Below are 12,237 nucleotides of genomic sequence, written 5' to 3'. Positions count from 1 at the left end.
CCTAACAGAGATAGCAGTAGCCAAAAAGGCCAAAGTCGGTGCAAAAAGGTTTATTCCATAAAATTCAATAAAATATTCACGCAGGAAGGCCTCGAGGAAGATCTCTTGCAGAGATTGAAACGCGTTGGCAGCAGACAGGAGCCTTTTTTCTTCATTTTTGATGCACTTTCTTCCCACCTGAACTTTGGACCCTGGATGCACCAATAAGAACTCCGGAATTTGCATGCTCAGGTGATATACTCCAGGTGTCCAAACCTGGGTGGTATGATCGTACATCTATGCTCCTTTTTAGACTTTTATTAGTTAATTGTGTATTCCTGCGTGAATATTTTATTGAATTTTATGGAATAAACCTTTTTGCACCGACTTTTCATCTGGTATTTGAAGAGTGAAAGAAACCGTGATATGATTACAAACGTCTTCTAAATCGTGAGTTGGGGTACGCTGTAATCTGAAGTCCTCACTAAAAGAAACCTTTATGGGTTTCATCTCTCTCTAGTCACTGTGAGTTGGTGTACGCCCTCTAGATTATCTTCCGTGATTTCACATAAAGATACCTTTACACGATTATCATATCCATTCCTACTGTGAGTTTGGGTACGCTTGTTCTGCTCTCTGTTCCCTGAAAAAATTGGTGAAGGCTTAACACCTATCAACTCCTTGAACTAAAGTCACTGGGGTGAAGTGTGATCCGGTTAAGACATACTACACCATTGTATTATATGTTCTTTTACATGTCACGATCCTGAATGTGGATTGAGGATTGAAGTGGTCCCCATAAGAAGTGGGATAGAGGAAGAGGGGGTAACAACACACCCTCAATATAACCATCCATAAAGGGAAGGTTTGAATTTTTATTCCCAGCGCTTGATACTATATGTTTGCCCATTTTGTATTTTCTGTTCACAACAGAGGTTGGTGATACCTCTAGAGCAACATATTTCTCAGCTGCAGGGGTGCGCCAGAATAGATCAATTTACCTTTTGTGTTTTATTGAAGTTACAGATATACTATGGGAAATTGACCCAACTACAGCTGAGGCAAATGTCCCACTAATCAAAGGTGTTACATTACACAGTGATTGACTAAACAAACACCAGCCCAGTGAGCCTTAATTAAATATGCGGCACTGACCAAGCTTTGAAACGCAGGTATTTTAAATTACAAACAAAAGCATAAATCACAAAACTGTCTAACAAATGATTTGAACATACATTTGGAATATAGAGGATTTGCATAGGTGCAGATAGCAATAGGCAGATTACATGGGGAGATTTGAACATACATTTGGAATATAGATGATTTGCATAGGTGCAGATAGCAATAGGCAGATTACATGGGGAGATTTGAACATACATTTGGAATAGAGATGATTTGCATAGGTGCAGATAGCAATAGGCAGATTACATGGGGAGATTTGAACATACACTTGGAATATAGATGATTTGCATAGGTGCAGATAGCAATAGGCAGATTACATGGGGAGATTTGAACATACCTGAGGATGAGAAGAAAAAGGAAGATGGTTAAGTTCAATCCAATGCAGGATCTGTTTTTTTAACTGTTCATTTTCAAGACGCTTAGAGAAGGAACGCTTGAGTATTGGAACGCACAGCTGACATGCACAGCTGTGCATGGTTGAAGTTACAGATATCTTCACATTGCGTGGAACACTCTTATGTAGTTTCTTCTAAGACAACATTCTGTATTTCCTAATCTCTGACAGCTTAAAAACAATTGTCTTGATATACACCTATTCGGAAAAATTTGTTACTTTAAGTAACATTTCTTATATCATGTGTAAGGTGTAACTATGGGGGTCATTCCGAGTTGTTCGCTCGCAAGTGAATTTTAGCAGATTTGCTCATGCTAAGCCGCCGCCTACTGGGAGTGAATCTTAGCATCTTAAAATTGCGAACGATGTATTCGCAATATTGCGATTACACACCTCGTAGCAGTTTCTGAGTAGCTTCAGACTTACTCGGCATCTGCGATCATTTCACTGCTTGTCGTTCCTGTTTTGACGTCACAAACACACCCAGCGTTCGCCCAGACACTCCCCCGTTTCTCCAGCCACTCCTGCGTTTTTTCCGGAAACGGTAGCGTTTTTTCCCACACGCCCATAAAACGGCCTGTTTCCGCCCAGTAACACCCATTTCCTGTCAATCACATTACGATCGCCAGAACGATGAAAATGCCGTGAGTAAAATTCCTAAGTGCATAGCAAATTTACTTGGCGCAGTCGCAGTGCGGACATTGCGCATGCGCATTAAGCGGAAAATCGCTGCGATGCGAAGATTTTTACCGAGCGAACAACTCGGAATGACCCCCTATATCTGCTTTAGAAGTGTTACTGTTGCTATTGTATTTTGCTATTTTTCTTGCTCCATACTATTCCTCTTTTTCACTTTCAGCTGTGTGACCAGGAATGGGGGAGAGTCCTGCGTTGGCATTACAGCACAGGAGAACATTGCGGATGACGTTATGCTGATGAGCAGCATGTGTCCCGATCAAGTGACCCAAATCCAGCACAAACTGGGAAGTGAGCACTCCTTTCGGTGAGGGTATAAGGTAAGATCTTGCATGTTTGTTTGTCATATGTGCTTCCTGAATACAGGGAAAGAGGTCCCCAAAAAGTTGAAGAAGCAGTAAAAAGTTTGTTTGAATACATCCAGCAGTGCCGTGTTTTATTGTCTGTGGAAGCAGGAAACACTTGGAATCTATGCATTTCGACAAAGGCACGCTAATAGCTGCTTATTATAAATGGAGTACCGGACCTACTTGCACTAGATGTCAGGCTGCAGCTGTTGGTCTATATGCAATGGAATGTTAATGAAGAATAAATAATCATTTTTCATATCTGAAAGTGAGTTCTAGTTTTTCTTTTTTCATTACCTGGGGAAAGTGAGTCTCTCTCTCTCTCTCTCTCTCTCTCTCTCTCTCTCTCTCTATATATATATATATATATATATAAACGTTAAGCCTGGAACTCTCAGCATAAAAGAGTATACCTCTCCTGTTGCCTTCCATCTTCCATATTAGAGGACTAAGCAGCTCCCCAATGTAGTGGACATGTTGACAATGGCACTCAGGTAAATAAATTGGTTTTGGATCTGGATGATTTTTGAAAAAAACATAAAAACAGCTAAAATCACAGATGTCAGCTTTCGCTACTGACTGCCCTGCATCACCACCAGCGGGTGGGCTAGGAAATCTTATCCTTTTCCTTGCAGCCCTGGTGGCGGGAGAAATTGAAGGACGAGCTGTTGATGGGTCACATTCCGCTTGAGTTGACAATTTACTAACCAGCAGGTCTTTGCATCTCTGCACACTTGTGTCTGCCAGAAAGAGAGATACAATGTAGGCTTTAAACCTAGCATCGAGTGCAGTGGCCAAAATGTAGTGCTCTGATTTCAACAGATTGACCACCCTTGAATCCTGGCAAAGCGAATGAAGGGCTCCATTCACAAGTCCCACATACTTTGCGGAATCGCTCCGTCTTAGCTCCTCCTTCAATTTCTCCTGTTGCTTCTGCAAAAGCCTGATGAGGGCAATGACCTGACTTAAGCTGGCAGTGTCTGAACTGACTTCACGTGTGGCAAGTTCGAAGGGTTAGAGAACATGGCACAAGACAGAAATCCCTCTCGACTGTGCTTGAGTCAGGTGCATTACCCCTCCTTTGCCTATACCATAGGTGGATGTATAGGCTTAAATAGACTTTTGCTGCTCCTCCATCCTCTGAAGCATATAGAGTGTTGAATTCCACCTTGTTACCACCTCTTGCTTCAGTTGATGGCAGGGCAGGTTCAGGAGTGTTTGCTGGTGCTCCAGTATTGAGCACGCAGTGGCAGAATGCCGAAAGTGGCCCGCAATTTTTCGGGCCACCGACAGCATCTCCTGCACACCACTGTCATTTTTCAAAAAATTCTGCCCCACCAAATTTATTGTATGTGCAAAACATGGGACATGCTGGAATTTGCCCACATGTAATGCACGCACAATATTGGTGGCATTGTCTGATATCACAAATCCCCAGGAGAGTCCAGTTGGGGTAAGCCATTCTGCAATGATGTTCCTCAGTTTCCGTAAGAGGTTGTCAGCTGTGTGCCTCTTACGGAAAGCGGTGATACATAGCGTAGCCTGCCTAGGAACGAGTTGGCATTTGCGAGATGCTACTACTTGTGCCGCTGCTGTTGTTGTTGCTGCGGGAGGCAATACATCTACCCAGTGGGCTGTCACAGTCATATAGTCCTTAGTCTGCCCTGTTCCACTTGTCCACATGTCCGTGGTTAAGTGGATACTGGATACAACCGCATTTTGTAGGACACTGGTGACTCTTTTTCTGATGTCTGTATACATTCTCGGTATCGCCTGCCTAGAGAAGTGGAACCTAGATGGGATTTGACACCGGGGACACAGTACTTCAAACAATTCTCTAAGTCCCACTGAACTAATGGCGCACGTCTAACACCAACATAGCTGTCAAGGCCTCAGTAATCCGCTTTGCAAAAGAATGACTGCTGTCAAATTTCATCTTCCTCACAAAGGACTGTTGGACAGTCAATTCCTTACTGGAAGTAGTGTCACAACTGAGGGCCTGAGCTGACGGGAGACAGCCTCAGTTGTAGGGGCTGAGATGTAACGGAACCTGGGAGGTTGTATCAGACCCCTAGACATGTAAGTAACATGTAGAATAACTGCCCGAAGGCGTGACCACGACAACCAGGATAAAAGTCAATGATGTTTATTATGACAAACTCCGTAACACAGCAGCAGTAAAGGAAACATAAAAGTCAACAGAGGATAAATACAATTCCTGGGTACTACAGGGTGGCAAGGGCCACAGGCACTGGTAGAGTGAGACAGTTCTTATAATCTTCTAGTTGGAAAGTCCTTACCAGACCTGACTGTAGCAATGGAGAGAACCCAGGATCGTACCAGCTGGTGTTCCAGGAAAGGCTGGGTTGCTGAAGATAAAACGGCTGCTGTGGATACTGGCTGGAACCAGACTGTTGTTGGTACGGAGTGGATACTGGCTGGAACCAGTTAAATAATAAACGAACTTGAGAGCGATGAAGTAATAATGAAGTTTGGAGTTTGAGAGCGGTGAAATAATAATACCGGTGGAGAGTGGTAAACTGCAGAAAGGACACCGGCCCTTTAAGAGAAGCTGTACACTGCTGGAAGCTGGGCTGGAAGCAGGTGATTGATGAAGTTTGGAGTTTGAGAGCGGTGAAATAATAATACCGGTGGAGAGTGGTAAACTGCAGAAAGGACACCGGCCCTTTAAGAGAAGCTGTACACTGCTGGAAGCTGGGCTGGAAGCAGGTGATTGTTGTAACTGGAAACAGGTGAGTCCAGAATGGATCGGAGAGTCAGGCTACACCGCAGATGGAATGCTGGTGCGGGTCTCTGTAGCAGAAGTCTGGAGACAGGAGCTGGAACCTGGAAGACAACCACAGGAGAGAGACAAACTGGAACTAGGTTAGACAACCAAAGCACTGACGCCTTCCTTGCTCAGGCACAGCTTACTTATACCTGCAGCAAGGAAGGGGTTGGCTAGGCAATTATGCAAATCAACAATACAGACAGCAGATTGGTGAAAATGATCAGATGACAAAATCCAAGATGGCTGCGCCCATGCAGACACTTGGAGGGAAGTTTGGTTTGTAATCCATGTGAGAATTGAAGCAGCAATGGCGGCGCCGGCCACAGGAGACAGGAGACGCCAGACTGATGAATGCACATCCAAACCACGCGGGCACAGCGGAGGCCGCGGCTGACGTAATCGCCACTCTGACACTTTGCATGCAGAAACTCAGGGACGGCGGCGGAGGCCGCGGGAGACGCCATGCCAGATGTAATATGGCGTTTACTGTGACCGCGTCTCAGAGAGACAGGAGAGGATGCAGGAATGTAAACATCAGGATAACCGATGGGATCCGGTCCTGGAGCGCTGAGCCAGCCTTAGGAGGCATCTGAAGGGTAAGTAATGGCGTCCAGATACCCGGATCGTGACAGCACCCCCCCCTTTAGGAGTGGCCCCAGGACACTTCTTAGGCTTTAAAGGAAACTTTGCGTGGAAATTTCGGATCAAGGCAGGAGCATGGACGTCTGAGGCATTGGTCCAAGAGCGTTCTTCAGGACCATAGCCCTTCCAGTCAATGAGGTATTGTAACTGACCGTAACGGAAACGTGAGTCCAAAATCTTGGCCACCTCGTACTCGACTCCCCGTTGAGTCTGAACTTTGGGAGCTGGAGGAAGTGCGGAATGAAACCGATTCAGGATCAGCGGTTTCAACAAAGAAACATGAAATGTCCTGGGTATTTTCAAGAAGGATGGTAACTGTAACCTGTAGGCAACAGGATTGATGACTTGTTCAATCTTGAAGGGTCCGATGTAGCGAGGTGCAAATTTCATGCTGGGAACTCTCAACCTCAAATTCTTCGTGGACAGCCACACACGATCACCCACCTTGAGAGCAGGAACCGCTCTACGCTTTCTAACGGCAAACTTCTTATACCTGAATGAGGCCTTAAGCAGGGCTGCGCGGACATTCCTCCAGTTATTTGAAAACTGACGCAAGGTGACATCCACTGCTGGAACAGAAGTTGCGGGAAGCGGTTGGAATTCTGGGACTTTAGGGTGGAATCCATAATTAATGAAGAATGGTGTAGAAGAAGATGAGGAATGGTATTGATTGTTGTGGCTGAACTCGGCCCAAGGAAGGAGTTGAACCCAGTCATCTTGAGAGGAAGACACATATATACGGAGGAAGGCCTCCAAGTCCTGATTCACCCTCTCGGTTTGACCATTGGTCTGAGGATGGTAAGCCGTGGAAAACTTTAACTTGACTTGGAGGGCTTGACACAAACTTCGCCAAAATTTGGCTACAAATTGTACTCCACGATCCAAGATGATCTCTTCAGGAAGACCGTGAAGTCGGAAGATCTCTTGTATAAACACTTGAGCCAACTTGGAAGCTGACGGAAGACCGGTGAGAGGGATGAAATGTGCCATCTTGGTGAACCGGTCAACTACCACCCAGATGGTATTAAACTTGTTGCAGATAGGTAGATCGGAAACAAAGTCCATCGACAAATGGGTCCAAGGTCGACGGGGAACAGATAATGGAACCAGTTGCCCCGCAGGCGACTGGCGGGAGACTTTGTGTTGGGCACACTTTGGGCAGGAGACAATAAATTCCATAACGTCCTTCTTCAGAGTTGGCCACCAGTAGGACCTAGAAATAAATTCAAGGGTTTTCTGAATGCCTGTATGTCCAGCAAAACGGGAAGCATGGGCCCAATGCATGAGCTTCTTCCTTAGAACTGGCTTAACAAAACTTTTCCCTGGTGGAGGCGTAGAGTCCATCCCTACCGTAGAGAATGCCAACGGATTAATAATAGGATGCTTGTCTGCAGACTCGGACTCATTTTCTTGCTCCCATGAGCGGGAAAGGGCATCGGCCTTACGATTCTGAGAACCCGGACAGAACTGGAGTTTAAAGTCAAACCTAGAGAAGAAAAGTGCCCATCTGGCCTGACGAGGATTCAGACATTGTGCGCCTTTGAGATATAAAAGATTTTTGTGGTCGGTAAGAATGGTGATTGAGTGGGAAGCTCCCTCCAACAGGTATCTCCATTCCTCCAGAGCGAGCTTGATGGCTAGCAACTCCTGATCGCCAATGGCATAGTTGCGCTCAGCTGGGGAGAACTTCCGGGAGAAGAAACTGCAAGGATGTAGATGTCCATCTTTGGCTCTCTGGGATAACACCGCTCCTACTCCAACGGAGGAGGCATCTACCTCTAAGATAAAAGGAGAGTCGGTGTCGGGCTGTTTCAGAACTGGTGCAGAGATGAACCGTTGCTTCAGAAGGTGAAAGGCCTGTGTAGCTTCCTCGGACCACTTGGACGGATTAGCACCTTTCTTGGTTAATGCAGTGATAGGCGCCACAATGGTGGAAAAGTCTTGTATAAATTTTCTACAATAATTGGCGAACCCTAAGAACCTCTGGACCCCTTTGAGGCTTAAGGGTATAGGCAAATTCTGGATTGCTTGGAGTTTCTCAGGATCCATCTCTAGTCCGGAACCGGACACAATGTAACCTAGAAACGGAATGGTTTTAACTTCAAACACACACTTCTCCAATTTACAATAGAGGTGATTGACACGGAGACGGGAAAGAACCTCTTTTACCCAGAAACGATGATCTTCGAGATTATTAGCAAAGATGAGGATGTCGTCTAGATAAACCACGACATGGCGGTACAAGATGTCCCTGAAAATCTCATTCACGAAGTGCTGGAAGACTGCTGGAGCATTGCTCAATCCGAAGGGCATGACGAGGTACTCATAATGTCCGTCACGGGTGTTAAAGGCGGTCTTCCACTCGTCACCCTCACGGATTCGGATGAGATTGTAGGCACCCCTCAAGTCTCAGCTGCAGGGGTGCGCCAGAATAGATCAATTTACCTTTTGTGTTTTATTGAAGTTACAGATATACTATGGGAAATTGACCCAACTACAGCTGAGGCAAATGTCCCACTAATCAAAGGTGTTACATTACACAGTGATTGACTAAACAAACACCAGCCCAGTGAGCCTTAATTAAATATGCGGCACTGACCAAGCTTTGAAACGCAGGTATTTTAAATTACAAACAAAAGCATAAATCACAAAACTGTCTAACAAATGATTTGAACATACATTTGGAATATAGAGGATTTGCATAGGTGCAGATAGCAATAGGCAGATTACATGGGGAGATTTGAACATACATTTGGAATATAGATGATTTGCATAGGTGCAGATAGCAATAGGCAGATTACATGGGGAGATTTGAACATACATTTGGAATAGAGATGATTTGCATAGGTGCAGATAGCAATAGGCAGATTACATGGGGAGATTTGAACATACACTTGGAATATAGATGATTTGCATAGGTGCAGATAGCAATAGGCAGATTACATGGGGAGATTTGAACATACCTGAGGATGAGAAGAAAAAGGAAGATGGTTAAGTTCAATCCAATGCAGGATCTGTTTTTTTAACTGTTCATTTTCAAGACGCTTAGAGAAGGAACGCTTGAGTATTGGAACGCACAGCTGACATGCACAGCTGTGCATGGTTGAAGTTACAGATATCTTCACATTGCGTGGAACATTCTTATGTAGTTTCTTCTAAGACAACATTCTGTATTTCCTAATCTCTGACAGCTTAAAAACAATTGTCTTGATATACACCTATTCGGAAAAATTTGTTACTTTAAGTAACATTTCTTATATCATGTGTAAGGTGTAACTATGGGGGTCATTCCGAGTTGTTCGCTCGCAAGTGAATTTTAGCAGATTTGCTCATGCTAAGCCGCCGCCTACTGGGAGTGAATCTTAGCATCTTAAAATTGCGAACGATGTATTCGCAATATTGCGATTACACACCTCGTAGCAGTTTCTGAGTAGCTTCAGACTTACTCGGCATCTGCGATCATTTCACTGCTTGTCGTTCCTGTTTTGACGTCACAAACACACCCAGCGTTCGCCCAGACACTCCCCCGTTTCTCCAGCCACTCCTGCGTTTTTTCCGGAAACGGTAGCGTTTTTTCCCACACGCCCATAAAACGGCCTGTTTCCGCCCAGTAACACCTATTTCCTGTCAATCACATTACGATCGCCAGAACGATGAAAATGCCGTGAGTAAAATTCCTAAGTGCATAGCAAATTTACTTGGCGCAGTCGCAGTGCGGACATTGCGCATGCGCATTAAGCGGAAAATCGCTGCGATGCGAAGATTTTTACCGAGCGAACAACTCGGAATGACCCCCTATATCTGCTTTAGAAGTGTTACTGTTGCTATTGTATTTTGCTATTTTTCTTGCTCCATACCATTCCTCTTTTTCACTTTCAGCTGTGTGACCAGGAATGGGGGAGAGTCCTGCGTTGGCATTACAGCACAGGAGAACATTGCGGATGACGTTATGCTGATGAGCAGCATGTGTCCCGATCAAGTGACCCAAATCCAGCACAAACTGGGAAGTGAGCACTCCTTTCGGTGAGGGTATAAGGTAAGATCTTGCATGTTTGTTTGTCATATGTGCTTCCTGAATACAGGGAAAGAGGTCCCCAAAAAGTTGAAGAAGCAGTAAAAAGTTTGTTTGAATACATCCAGCAGTGCCGTGTTTTATTGTCTGTGGAAGCAGGAAACACTTGGAATCTATGCATTTCGACAAAGGCACGCTAATAGCTGCTTATTATAAATGGAGTACCGGACCTACTTGCACTAGATGTCAGGCTGCAGCTGTTGGTCTATATGCAATGGAATGTTAATGAAGAATAAATAATCATTTTTCATATCTGAAAGTGAGTTCTAGTTTTTCTTTTTTCATTACCTGGGGAAAGTGAGTCTCTCTCTCTCTCTCTCTCTCTCTCTCTCTCTCTCTCTCTCTCTCTCTCTCTCTCTTATATATATATATATATATATATATATATATAAACGTTAAGCCTGGAACTCTCAGCATAAAAGAGTATACCTCTCCTGTTGCCTTCCATCTTCCATATTAGAGGACTAAGCAGCTCCCCAATGTAGTGGACATGTTGACAATGGCACTCAGGTAAATAAATTGGTTTTGGATCTGGATGATTTTTGAAAAAAACATAAAAACAGCTAAAATCACAGATGTCAGCTTTCGCTACTGACTGCCCTGCATCACCGCCAGCGGGTGGGCTAGGAAATCTTATCCTTTTCCTTGCAGCCCTGGTGGCGGGAGAAATTGAAGGACGAGCTGTTGATGGGTCACATTCCGCTTGAGTTGACAATTTACTAACCAGCAGGTCTTTGCATCTCTGCACACTTGTGTCTGCCAGAAAGAGAGATACAATGTAGGCTTTAAACCTAGCATCGAGTACAGTGGCCAAAATGTAGTGCTCTGATTTCAACAGATTGACCACCCTTGAATCCTGGCAAAGCGAATGAAGGGCTCCATTCACAAGTCCCACATACTTTGCGGAATCGCTCCGTCTTAGCTCCTCCTTCAATTTCTCCTGTTGCTTCTGCAAAAGCCTGATGAGGGCAATGACCTGACTTAAGCTGGCAGCGTCTGAACTGACTTCACGTGTGGCAAGTTCGAAGGGTTAGAGAACATGGCACAAGACAGAAATCCCTCTCGACTGTGCTTGAGTCAGGTGCATTACCCCTCCTTTGCCTATACCATAGGTGGATGTATAGGCTTAAATAGACTTTTGCTGCTCCTCCATCCTCTGAAGCATATAGAGTGTTGAATTCCACCTTGTTACCACCTCTTGCTTCAGTTGATGGCAGGGCAGGTTCAGGAGTGTTTGCTGGTGCTCCAGTATTGAGCACGCAGTGGCAGAATGCCGAAAGTGGCCCGCAATTTTTCGGGCCACCGACAGCATCTCCTGCACACCACTGTCATTTTTCAAAAAATTCTGCCCCACCAAATTTATTGTATGTGCAAAACATGGGACATGCTGGAATTTGCCCACATGTAATGCACGCACAATATTGGTGGCATTGTCTGATATCACAAATCCCCAGGAGAGTCCAGTTGGGGTAAGCCATTCTGCAATGATGTTCCTCAGTTTCCGTAAGAGGTTGTCAGCTGTGTGCCTCTTACGGAAAGCGGTGATACATAGCGTAGCCTGCCTAGGAACGAGTTGGCATTTGCGAGATGCTACTACTTGTGCCGCTGCTGTTGTTGTTGCTGCGGGAGGCAATACATCTACCCAGTGGGCTGTCACAGTCATATAGTCCTTAGTCTGCCCTGTTCCACTTGTCCACATGTCCGTGGTTAAGTGGATACTGGATACAACCGCATTTTGTAGGACACTGGTGACTCTTTTTCTGATGTCTGTATACATTCTCGGTATCGCCTGCCTAGAGAAGTGGAACCTAGATGGGATTTGACACCGGGGACACAGTACTTCAAACAATTCTCTAAGTCCCACTGAACTAATGGCGCACGTCTAACACCAACATAGCTGTCAAGGCCTCAGTAATCCGCTTTGCAAAAGAATGACTGCTGTCAAATTTCATCTTCCTCACAAAGGACTGTTGGACAGTCAATTCCTTACTGGAAGTAGTGTCACAACTGAGGGCCTGAGCTGACGGGAGACAGCCTCAGTTGTAGGGGCTGAGATGTAACGGAACCTGGGAGGTTGTATCAGACCCCTAGACATGAAAGTAACATGTAGAATAACTGCCCGAAGGCGTGACCA

At 45.1% G+C, this 12,237-nt stretch overlaps 1 long non-coding RNA gene across 1 annotated transcript in view; it reads left to right on the top strand.

The window, feature by feature from the left end:
* Nucleotides 1-2,419: 2,419 nt before the first annotated feature.
* LOC134956773 (uncharacterized) overlaps nt 2,420-12,237 on the top strand; it is a 74,071-nt gene continuing 64,253 nt past the window's right edge. Inside the window, exons 1-2 of the long non-coding RNA XR_010186161.1 lie at nt 2,420-2,571; nt 9,911-10,067. This is a non-coding gene — a long non-coding RNA (uncharacterized LOC134956773). The remainder of the gene's footprint in view (nt 2,572-9,910; nt 10,068-12,237) is intronic.

Source organism: Pseudophryne corroboree, chromosome 9, assembly GCF_028390025.1.
Source record: "Pseudophryne corroboree isolate aPseCor3 chromosome 9, aPseCor3.hap2, whole genome shotgun sequence".
In the NCBI taxonomy this organism is placed as follows: domain Eukaryota; kingdom Metazoa; phylum Chordata; class Amphibia; order Anura; family Myobatrachidae; genus Pseudophryne; species Pseudophryne corroboree.
This window is presented reverse-complemented; position numbering and strand designations above follow the sequence as displayed.